Here is a 12,534-nt window from a genome sequence, read left to right on the forward strand (position 1 = left end):
GAACCATTGGTGGTTAATTCCCCTTTGATGGAGCTGTGTCGTAGATTGGCCATCTTCTCTCCCGCAACGGAGTTCCTCCAGGTTTGGGAGAAGGTATTTACCTCCTGTCCCTGGAGGGGTGAAGTGTCGCTTACCCCCGCTTAAAGATTTTGCCAATGAGCTAAAGGCGACCTGGGATTCCCTTCGTTCAGCCAGTCTGGTGCTACCAGGTTGTGGTGAGTTCATGAATTTAAAAAGGTAAGGACGAAGCGGGGCTTGTTTACACGCCACCAATGGATGGTAATCTGGCAAGTTACTTAGCTCCAGAGGCTAACAAGGGGGCTAATCTTATCACAGTACTTCTGGATAAATAGTGCCGGTTTGGGGTGGATCAGAAGAACAAAGTGTACCAGGCTGAGGGTGTGTATCATGTGGATTTGCGACAGGAGCTGAATAAGACTGCAGAGACGGGGAAGATGGTGCCAGAGCTTCTCAACAAAATCTGTGGTACAACTGATTTTATGCTGCGTCTGTCCCACTGTACTATCCTGGCTGTGGGGAAAATAATGGAGGCAACGGTGGTGGCTCAGTGCCACCTCTGGCTGACATTGTCCCGGATTCCTGAGAGGGACAGGCAGATGTATTAAGACAAGGCAGTTTCGCCAACAAGGTTGTTTGGCTTGGCTATGGAGAAACAAAAACAAGACAGAGTTCTACGGGTCCTTTTCCCACAAAAATCCTTTGCGGAGATGGCTTTGCAATTCCAGTGGCATGATGGTAAGGATTCAGGCCAGAGGCGGGTTGCCCCAGCCCAGGGGTGGCTGCGAGGTTGGTTTTTGACCATCTTGGTGCTTCTGGGCAGCTGTGGACATCTTGGCATGGACGGCATGCTGGGTTGAATGAGAGAGGGGTAAAAGCAGATTCTTCCGTGGCGCAGGAGAAGAAGCCGACCTCGTGGTCTTAGCTGGAGGCCTGGGGAGGGGGCATGTTCCTCCCCAAGCATTTACTGTGGGAACAGTGTTCACAAGTGCCTCAGTTAATGGGGGCAAGTTACTGGTTTGCGAAGTTCCCAAACCTGTTTTGGGCCTGGTATCAGAACGGCGGTACAATGAAAGCACATTGTTTCTACCCAGGGAGGCATGCGCAAGATGGCAGTCAGCGCAGATACATTTTTTTGGTAGCTGAAGAAATTATTGGATTTCCTTACCCAAATATGACCATTTGGTCATTTCTAAGGTCATAAAACCCTGTATGAATGTTGTTTAGTTTGTTTACCAAAGTAATTGATTATTTTCTGCAAGTTATTCATCTCTAAAACAATTAAGTTAGTGACAACACTAGATATCCAGATCAGCTAGCTAGCTCAGAAACTAGCTTGTCTACATGGAAACTTCCGCGACCCGAACCAAAAGAAAAGAAATGGAAAAATCCTCAGATGGACAATTAACAGCAAAAGATGGTATGGTTTTGGGTACTCCTGTTCAGATTGTAACTGTGGGGGGAAATACTGCTATGGGTGATGAAAATTTGGTGAGCACGGAAAACAATGCTCACAACTAGCGGCCCCTCCAGTCCCCAGCTCAGGCCGTTACCTTACGACCCCGCCACTCCAGTCAAACCCCAGTGGAAAAAGATGAGACCAAGAGGGTATGTCACTTCTGAGATGCAAAACAATATTGTAATGCTTTTGACAGCAAAGATAGATGAAAGGGCAAATGGCTTGGAGGACATGGCTAGGAAGAATACAATGATAATTGAAGCCATGAAAAAATCTGTTGATTTTATCTTTGGAGAAGTGAAAACCCTCAAAAGTGACATGAAGAAAGTTATCTGCCAGGAAAATGAAAAGAAGGTGGCCGAACTCGAGCAAAAGGTGAATGAGGCGGAGAGATACCAGCGCAGGTGAAACCTGAGGCTCCATTGAATTCCAGAGCAGGTGGGTGAGGACATCAAATGCAGAGTTGTTGACATCTGTGGAGCTGTCATTACCGAATCAAAAACCAAACTTCAGGAAAATGTGGACATCGTTCATCGTTTGGGAAGACTCAAGGATCAAGACAAGAGACCGAGGACAACAATCATCCGGTTCACCAACAGATCTACACAGGATCTTCTCTACAGGCGAGCGAAGAATTGGGAGTTCGTCATCAAGCAAAAATTGAGGTTCACAGAGGATCTAACCTCAGCGGACAAAGTGACACGAGAGAAACTGTGGCCGATGGTGGCTGCAGCTCGAAAGGCAGGGACAACAGTATTTTTTTGTCGGTGCAAGAGTGATCATCGATGGTAATGAAATGCGGCCAAATCAGAACATTTGAGAGCGAGCCAGAGTCTAACTCGGACAGAACTGGTAGGCCTTAAAACTGCCTAATTGCCAGGTGAGAAGCAGCCTTTTATTATAAAAAATATACACAAACACTTGAATGAGAAAAGGCTGACCTGAGAACTGGTAAACTAAACACTAACTATGGGTGAATAACTGCGTATTGTAAAGTCTACACAATGTCCCTTGTGAGAGTAAGAATACTTTGGTAACTTTATGACCAGTATTTGTTTGTTTTTTGTTGGAAAGGTTAATAATGGGATGGAAATCCTTTCGAGTTACATATCCTTAGGAAAGCTTATATTAGCAAAACAAGGTTGTTGGTTGAAGTTTGTCTTTATCTCTTTGTTCAATTAATGTCAGGGGGTCAGGGGTATTCGTAATTTACTCAAATGTAAGGCTATTTCCTGTACTGCAAACGGTTTAATGCAGACTTTTACTTTCTACAAGAGACTCATGCTTGTTCTTCCGATTTAGCTTTTTGGGAAAATCAATGGGGTAATGATATCTGGTTATCATATGGCAACAACCACTCTGCATGTGTAGCAGTTTTAAGAGGTTCATTTAAAGGGAAGGTCATTAGTAGTAAGAGTCACCACTCTGAACGTTGGTTAATTTTAACCGTGAATTTCAACAGTGAAATATTTTTATTAGGGAGTATTTATGCATCCAACAACAAACCAAACAACAGGATATTATTTCAAGAATTTGAAGAAGAGATTAATAGAGTTATAAGTGTATTTCAGGATATCAAAATTATCTTAGGTGGAGATTTTAATTCTGTACCTAATGTGATGATTGACAGATATACCCCTCCTAACAGATCCAGCATTGTTAATCCTGAGTTTAATAATCTATGTCTTGGTCTTGGATTAGTCGAAATTTGGAGATCTAAATATCCTGATAAAAGGACTTCACTTGGAGTAACAAGGACATGTCCAGACAGTCAAGAATTGACTTCTGTTTGATTTCTAATTTATTGGATAATACTGTAGTCAAGGTATCCATTGAACCATCAATTCTTACTGATCATAAAGTTATATTCTTATCTTTAAACATGAATGGATCTGAAGTTAATAAACTGAATCAGAGTTATTGGAAACTCAATAGTAGACTGTTGGAAGATGATAATTTCAAGATGGATGCCAAAGATATTATACAAGAAAACTGGAGGAAAGCCCAACTATTTAAGTCTTATGGAAAATATTAATGAAGTTACACCAGCTCTGTCAGGAGGAATGGGCCAAAATTCACCCAACTTATTGTGGGAAGCTTGTGGAAGGCTACCCGAAACATTTGACCCAAATTAAACAATTTAAAGGCAATGCTACCAAATACTAATTGAGTGTATGTAAACTTCTGACCCACTGTGAATGTGATGAAAGAAATAAAAGCTGAAAGAAATCATTCTCTCTACTATTATTCTGACATTTCATATTCTTAAAATAAAGTGGTGATCCTAACTGACCAAAGACAGGGAATTTTTACTAGGATTAAATGTCAGGAATTGTGAAAACTGAGTTTAAATGTATTTGGCTAAGGTGTATGTAAACTTCAGACTTCAACTGTATGTCCATTAATATGTTATTAACATATATCAAATTGACAATTTACTCACTACACACGAGCATTTCCACATCTCACCGGTAGAAATGGGTCAGCTGCATTTCCTGGTTGTAGGCAAACTACAATATCCAGAATTCATAGTGATTTCAGAACATGGAGGACATGGAGGAAATATCAAAATGTCTGTTTTTTAGCCAGCACTTTCAGACAGGGGATTTTGAAACAGAACTTAAGTTTCAACTGTTGGGGATGCTATTTCGTTGAACGTTGAAAAGTAATGCTATTCCATCGATTTTCCCCTTCACTTCAAAGAGAAAGGCAGAGGGAGGTGGTCGATGACGAGGCAGCGTGGTAGGCAGAGCGTGTCCCATGAATTATAAACATTTAGGATTAGCTGATAACTGCGAATCAAACATTCTGGATAATATAGAGAACCTTGAACTATTTATTGATCAATATTTTGATATGCTCGAAAAATAATCAGATACATTGAAGTGAACGAGAGAAGACCTTTCCTCGAGATCTGCGATCGAAACTGAAGGGAAGCCACCGTCTAAATTTCCAAATTTAACATTGGAGGGGAACGTTATTATAACTATGTCTCCAGAAGATAGAGCATGAGTGAGCAATTTAAAAAGCTGGATCTATTGCCTGGGCTACTGGGGGAGTTTGAGGCCTTAAAAACAGGAATGGATTACAGTAATAAAATGATGGACGAAATACGAGCGGAAAATAAGATATTGAAAATTACCGTGGACTCCCTAAAAGACACTACAGAGAGGCTACGGTATGATGATAAAACAATGAAGGCCGAATTACTTGATCTAAAGTGCTTAAGTATGAATTATAATATTGTTATAATGGGAATAGAGGATGAAAATGAAAACTATCAGTCAATGGAGGAAAAAGTCTATGAAATGTAATCTCAAGATGATGGAGTAACAGGTGGATAAAATAGATTTTCAAAGGGCTCACAGTTTCGGTGGAAGAGCAGAGGGAAGGCCCCGTCCGATCGTAGCTATGCTAACTCACTACAAAATGAATATTAAAATGTTTTTAGAACAATTGGATCCAATGAACTGAGCAGGCTGGGCTGACATGCTTATAGCCTTGCTAGGACTTTCAAAATATGACGGAAAGAGAAGGGAAAGGGTCGCAAACAACCTAGTCAGTTGTACAATTGAGCATGCATCTATAAGATGATGCTGTTATTATTTATATTAATATGATCTATTATTATTAGTTATTTTTTTGGGACTGTTTTCCATGTTATTTGGTTAGTTCTCTTAAAAAGCATCCTCAGAGATATGCAATAGACCTACGGGACTTTGAATGTGTTAGTGAAGGGTGGCAGTATTGAATTATGTTATCATGGGACTGCCCATATTTCCCTCTGGCCAACGCCAATTGGCGACCAAGGGTTTGCCTTAGGGTGCAAAGGTGCGTCATGAGTCAGGGAGATGGTCTGATGGTCTTAGTGACACCAGACCTAGATATGGGGGAGGTTTTAGTGGGTGGAATATTAGGACAATTGGAGGTTTACAAAATTGCAGCTACAGTATGCTTAACAGCGCAAATATTACGGTACAGCTATATGGACACTTAATCATCATGGTGCTTTTTAATGGTAAGTTTACAAACATTGGTTGTGGTAAGTATAATTGAAACATGGGTATCATTATGGTAACTGGGGAAATAAGTATAGCCAGTTACAATTGTAATGGCTTAGCAGATCATAAAAAAAGATTGATTTTTACCTGGCTAAAAGAGAAAGAATATAATATTGATTGTTTACAGGAAACTCACTCTACAAATATAGATGAGGTTGGGTGGGAAAAGGACTGGGAGGGAGAAATATATTTTTGTCATGGGCAAAGAAACTCAAAAGGGGTGATTATACTAATTAATACAAATTTGATCCGATTATGCGTACAGATCCTCAAGGAAGATGGATCTTGTAAATATGCTATTGGACCCAAAACAGATCTGGCTAATTAATCTATATGGGCCAAATAATGATGATTCACACTTCTTCGAAAATATTTATTATAATCTATTGATCTCACAAGCAATAAATTAATCTATTATGGTGGGAGATTATAATACGGTTTTAAGTACCTCAATGGATTGTAAAGGAAATCACACTACAAACTATCACCCTCAAGCACTTAAGGAGTTCACGAATAGCATGGATACATTAGAACTAGTGCATATATGGAGGCTGAAAAACCCTGACCTAGTGAGATATATATGGAGGAGGCTTAATCAGGCTAGCCGTCTTGATTACTTCCTGGTCTCATTCTTGCTGGCATCCAAAGTAAAAAAGTATTAATAGGAGACCGAATGCGATCGGACCACCGTCTAATTAACCTCCTTATAACTCTTACAGAATTTGGAAATTTAATCAAAGCCTATTGGATAATTTGTCCTTAACTCAGACACAATAATTCATCATTTACTCTTTTCTGCACAACATAGGTACAGCAGATCCCCTTATTGAATGGGACTGTCACATTGTATAAATGATTGGAGACAGGCACAGGAATACGTAATAGGGTGCCTTAATACTCCACCCAAAATATACAACATGCCATGAAAAGGCACGGGTGTCACGTGTGCTCCCTCTCCGGCCTCTGGGTCACCAGTCTGCTCGTCATGGCGCACACCTGTCACCATCGTAACGCATAATTGCGTATTGTGACACTCACCTGGACTCCATCACCTCGTTGAATACCTGCCCTATAATTGTCACTCCATTTGGTTCCTTCCCCAGTCGTCATTGTATCTGTTTCTGTTCCATGTCGGTGCGCTGTTTATGTTACATGTTTGTTTAATTTATTTATTAAATGTATTCACTCCCTGAACTTGCTTCCCAACTCTCAGCGCACATCATTACAACGAGAAGCCCAAAACAAACACATATACAAAAACACAGCGAGGTAACCCAAACAAAAGAGCGAGGTAAAACCTCAAATACACAGGATGAGACCCACAATACACTGCATGGGGCGAGACCCATAATAACAAGTGCACAACAATATACGGGACAAGAATAACAATAATAATAACAAGTGCACAATGCACGAAAGCCAAAACAACGAAGCACAGGTACTCACAAGACCAACAGACATGGGAACAATAACCGACAAGACAATTTTGAACAGAGGGCACATATATACAATTACTAATCAGGAGTATTGGAATCAGGTGTGTGTAATGAGACAGTTCAGTGACGCCTAGAGGCCGGTGACGTAGACCTCCAGAACTGGTGCACAGAATGAGCAGCAGTACCGGGGGAATGCGTGACAGGGACACTTTTAAATGTACTTTTAGAGGCCATTCAAAACAATACTCATCATTAAAACAAACGCAGTTTAGGTCAAATGAGATTAGACTGATAAAGGAAATATTGGAAATAACAGCGCAGCTCGATGGTAATGGAAACTGTACTATAGAGGCACAAAATTGGTTAGAGAAAAAACAAAAAGAATTGGAGGTACTTATTCAAGAACGACCAAGTGTAATGTGAAAATTGTGAAAAATGCACTACATTTTTCTTGAATCTTCAACATAGAAATGCTACCAAAATAATTTAAGAAACTCGTTACAAATGATGGAATCATCAATGATTTTTCATATTTTTTACTTTTTTTGTTGATATTTTATTTTCAGTTTCCTCCATTTCCACTGAATGATGTTAACTGTAAGGATTTCGTTCCTAATAATAATAATGTAAAATTAAAAGATTTACAAAAAGACCTGTGTGAAGGCCAACTTACAGAAGAGCCAAATAAATCTTTTCAGTCTGTAAAAACACCAGGGCTTGATGGTATACCAGTAGAGGTATATCAGACCTTTTTTGGATGTACTCAAAGATCCATTGTTAGCATATTTTAATTACTCTTATAAAAATGGTAGACTTTCAGGTACTCAACAAGAAGGTCTGATTTCATTACTACTAAAACCGGACCCAGGTGGTAAATATAAAGATCCAGTCCATTTAAAAAACTGACTTCAATGTTGTGATGCAAAAATCAAATCAAATGTATTTATATAGCCCTTCTTACATCAGCCGATATCTCAAAGTGCTGTACAGAAACCCAGCCTAAAACCACAAACAGCAAGCAATGCAGGTGTAGAAGAACGGTGGTTAGGAAAAACTCCCTAGAAAGGCCAAAACCTAGGAAGAAACCTAGAGAGGAACCAGGCTATGAGGGGTGGCCAGTCCTCTTCTGGCTGTGCCGGGTGGAGATTATAACAGAACATGCCAAGATGTTCAAATGTTCATAAATGACCAGCATGGTCAAATAATAATAATCACAGTAGTTGTCGAGGGTGCAACAGGTCAGAACCTCAGGAGTAAATGTCAGTTGGCTTTACATAGCCGATCATTGAGAGTATCTCTACCACTCCTGCTGTCTCTAGAGAGTTGAAAACAGCAGGTCTGGGACAGGTAGAACGTCCGGTGAACAGGTCAGGGTTCTATAGCCGCAGGCAGAACAGTTGAAACTGGAGCAGCAGCACGGCCAGGTGGACTGGGGACAGCAAGGAGTCATCATGCCAGGTAGTCATGAGGCATGGTCCTAGGGCTCCGGTCCCCCGAGAGAGAGAAAGAAAGAAAGAGAATTAGAGAGAGCATACTTAAATTCACACAGGACACTGGAGAAATACTCCAGATATAACAGACTGACCCTAGCCCCCCGACACATAAACTACTACTGAAAATCCTGATGAAATGCATAGCACATAGAATAAAAAAGGTTTTACCAGATATTGTTCATCCTGATGACACAAGTTTTTTACATGGGCGATATATTGGAGTTAATATACAACAATTACTTGAAACAATTGAACATTATGAAACATCAAAGATACCAGGCCTGGTCTTCATAGCAGATTTTGAAAAGGCATTTGATAAAGTACGACTAGAATTTATATATAAATGCCTGGATTATTTTAATTTCGGTGAATCTCTTATACAATGGGTTAAAGTTATGTACAGCAACCCCAGATGTATAATAGTAAATAATGGTTACTTCTCAGAAAGTATTGAGCTTTTAAGAGGAGTAAAACAAGGCTGTCTGTTGTCTCCATATCTATTTATTATGGCTATTGAAATGCTAGCTATTAAAATTAGATCTAACAAGAACATCAAGGGGTTAGAAATCCATGGGATAAAAACAAAAGTGTCAATGTATGCCGATGACTCAAGTTTTTTCTTAAATCCGCAATCTGGATCCCTGCACAGTCTCATTGAAGATCTTGATCACTTTTGTACCATATTACGTATTGGATCGTTAAAAGACACAGTGTTTACACTATCTTGTAGTTTACCGATAAAATGGGCGGATAGTGAAGTAGACACACTTGGTATTCACATCTCAAGAAATATAAATGAACTTACTACAATCAATTTCAATAGAAAGTTTGGAAAAATAGATACGATTCTGCAACCATGGAGAGGTTGGTCCTATCACAGTTTACTTACTTACTAATGGCACTGCCTACTCCAGACGACTCGTTTTTAAATCATATGAGCAAAAAATATATTTCATTTTATTTGGAAGCCAGACAAAATTAAACGTGCCTATTTATATAATGAATATGAGTTTGGGGGGGGGCTAAAATTATTAAATATTAAAGCTTTAAATCTCTCACTAAAAGCTTCACTCATACATAAGTTATACTTAAACCCCAAATGGTTCTCCAGTAGATTATTAAGAAAGACTCATCCTTTGTTTAAAAATGGCCTTTTTGCCTTAATACAGATTACAACTTCTCATTTCCTACTAATTGAAAATGAAATTTTGTTTAAAGTATTGCTCTTTCTTAAACAAGCCATACAAAGCTGTTTACATTTTCAGTTTTATCCTCTAGAAAAGATTACAACAAATGTTAAATGGTTAAACTCAAATATACTGATTAATATTTTTTTAATTATATTTATGAATGATATTATGAATAGAAACGGTGGAGTTGTGTCACATATGCATCTATCGAAAATATATGGGAATGTCTGCTCAATCCTAACTTACAACCAACTGATTGCAGCATTACCACACAAATGAAGGAGGCAAGTGGAAAAGCGAGAATGTAGGGAACATGTGCGCCTGCCATATATTAAAGATACAAATTGGCTGAAAGGAATTGTCAAATAGACAAATATACCAGTTTCATTTGAGGACAGAAATGTTGATAGCTGCACCATACAGGTTGCAAAATAAATGGGAAGAGATTTCCAATGTACCGATTCCATGGCACATGGTTTATGAACTGGAACAAAAAACAACATTTCAAGTTTTTCAATTTAAATTATGATATAAAATTCTTGCCACCAACAGAATGCTATATATATATGGGGCATACAACAATCTCAGCTCTGTAGATTTTTCTGCGAAGAGACAGAATCAATGGATCATTTATTCTGATATTGCCCCTATGTAGCTTGTTTATGGTCACAGGTTCAGGAATGGTTGAAAAATCACAACATGAATCTTACAAACTAAACTAACAAATTAAAATGAATCTTACAAACAGCAGTGTTGGGTGATTTGGAAAGCCGCTGGCAGTCAATACATAATATAATAATACTCATAGGAAAGGTTTTCAGCTTTAGCTCACAATCTGTGGATATTATACGATTAGAAAGGTTCAAATGTATGTAAAACATCACAGCACAATTGAAAAGTATATGGCACATGGAAACCAAACGAGGGTGGTCTATGGTGATAGGTGGGATGGGCTGAGAGTGGCTGAGGGGTGGGATTAAAGAGCTTATGTATGGTAATGTATTATTGTTATGTGACTGCTTTATATAAAAGTACCATGTATGTAAAATGTGTATGCAAAATGTATATGTGAAATGTATATGTCAAATATATGTATAGGTAGCAGAAAATCTATTAAAAAAAACATTTTTTCCCACGAAGAGGGGGTGGTGGACAGGTTAACAAAAAAAATACAAAATAAAAAAATAAGCTGAGGTAAGGTAGCTAACGTTACCTAGCTAACTAGCTAGCTACCGAACTACATTTGTTTACTTTAGCTAACTAACTAACGTAGAGGCTAAAGTTCGATCCCATCAATATCCAGAGGCATCAACATCAAGCTCAGCACCAGGAGCTAGTGTAAGTGAACTTCTATAATTGTACTTAAATCTACTAAATCTTTCCATGACTCCATGATGAGCAAATAAATATACTGGATCTAGGCATAAACATGGTCCATGTCTTGTTGTCATAGTTGGTGGGTCTAAAAGCAGCATACAGCCCTGCATCCCACTGCTGGCTTGCATCTGAAGCTAAGCAGGGTTGGTCCTGGATGGGAGACCAGATGCTACTGGAAGGGGTGTTGGAGGGCCAGTAGGAGGCATTCTTTCCTCTGGTCTAAAGAATATATCTTAATGACCCAGGGCAGTGATTGATGACATTGCCCTGTGTAGGGTGCTCTGTTTCAGCTAGGATGTTAAATGGGGTGTCCTTAGTCTCTGTGGCCAATATTGTTCCTGTGGTGCTTATCATAGTGGTATTAACCCTGGTGTCCTGGCTAAATTCCCAATCTGGCCCTCATACTATCAGGGCCACCTAATCGTCCCTAGCTTCCAATTGGCTCATTTGTCTCCCCTGTAACTATTCCCCAAGTTGTTGCTGCAAATGAGAATGTGTTCTCAGTCAACTTATCTGGCAAAATAAATAAAAACTAGGATGCAACTTCTACTACTGTTTTCTCTGTATTATGGAGGCTTAGTTGATTGTTCATGCAAGGCCTCTAGTCTAAATTGGAGAAAAGAAGGTATTAGTAAGAAGGGAATGCTATGGGTCACTGACTTGTGTCTGTTGGAGGTGGGTATTGTGTGTGAAGGTTAGTATGCATGATCTGTAGATATGAAAAAAGAAAAACAAATTATAAATACACTAAACTATCTACAGGACAAGTCATCCTCAACCTTTTCAGACCCTTGCAGTCAGTTCTTTGGTATGGGGGAGAGGGGATGTTAGTATTTGACTAGTCTATTCACTCTATTGTTGGCAGTGCTTGTCTACTCAACAGCACAACTGTAGGTGCTCATACACAACAATACATGACTAGACTGTCTTCAAGTCAAGCCCCCCTCGAGCTTTTCACATCTTTGCTAACAGCCCATCTCAATGCTCCATTATTGAATGAGTGTAACAAAAACACATACCAGTCTACTGTATCCTTTTTGTTTACAAATGAACATGTTTTATTGTATGGTTACACATCCTCATGTGCTTGCTGTACAAACAAATCTTCTGCAAGAGGTCGAAGCAGTGGTTGTTGAAGAAAGTGTACGAGAGGCTTGTCGACATGGCTGTGGAGTGCAGAAAGGACCAGACGGTTGTCTACAAGGATCCAGAGTCACAGCCCCCCAAACACAACATCACCACAGCGCTAAAGCCTTCTAAACCAACTGCCATTACCCAAGACGAGGGTCCCCAGCTGAAGAACATTCTGGAACCTGTCTGGAACATTCAACAAACACAACATCCACATTCAGTGAGACCGATGTTGTAGTATAATATAGAATGCCTAGTATGCTCCCAACTGCATTGTGGTATAGATATAGCTAGCTGTTGTACATAAGGTGTTTTATATAATATGTTGACTAAATGATCCCAACTGCATCAAAAAACGATAAAGTGTTT

This window comes from Salmo trutta, chromosome 27 (assembly GCF_901001165.1).
Source record: "Salmo trutta chromosome 27, fSalTru1.1, whole genome shotgun sequence".
Classification (NCBI taxonomy): Eukaryota; Metazoa; Chordata; class Actinopteri; order Salmoniformes; family Salmonidae; genus Salmo; species Salmo trutta.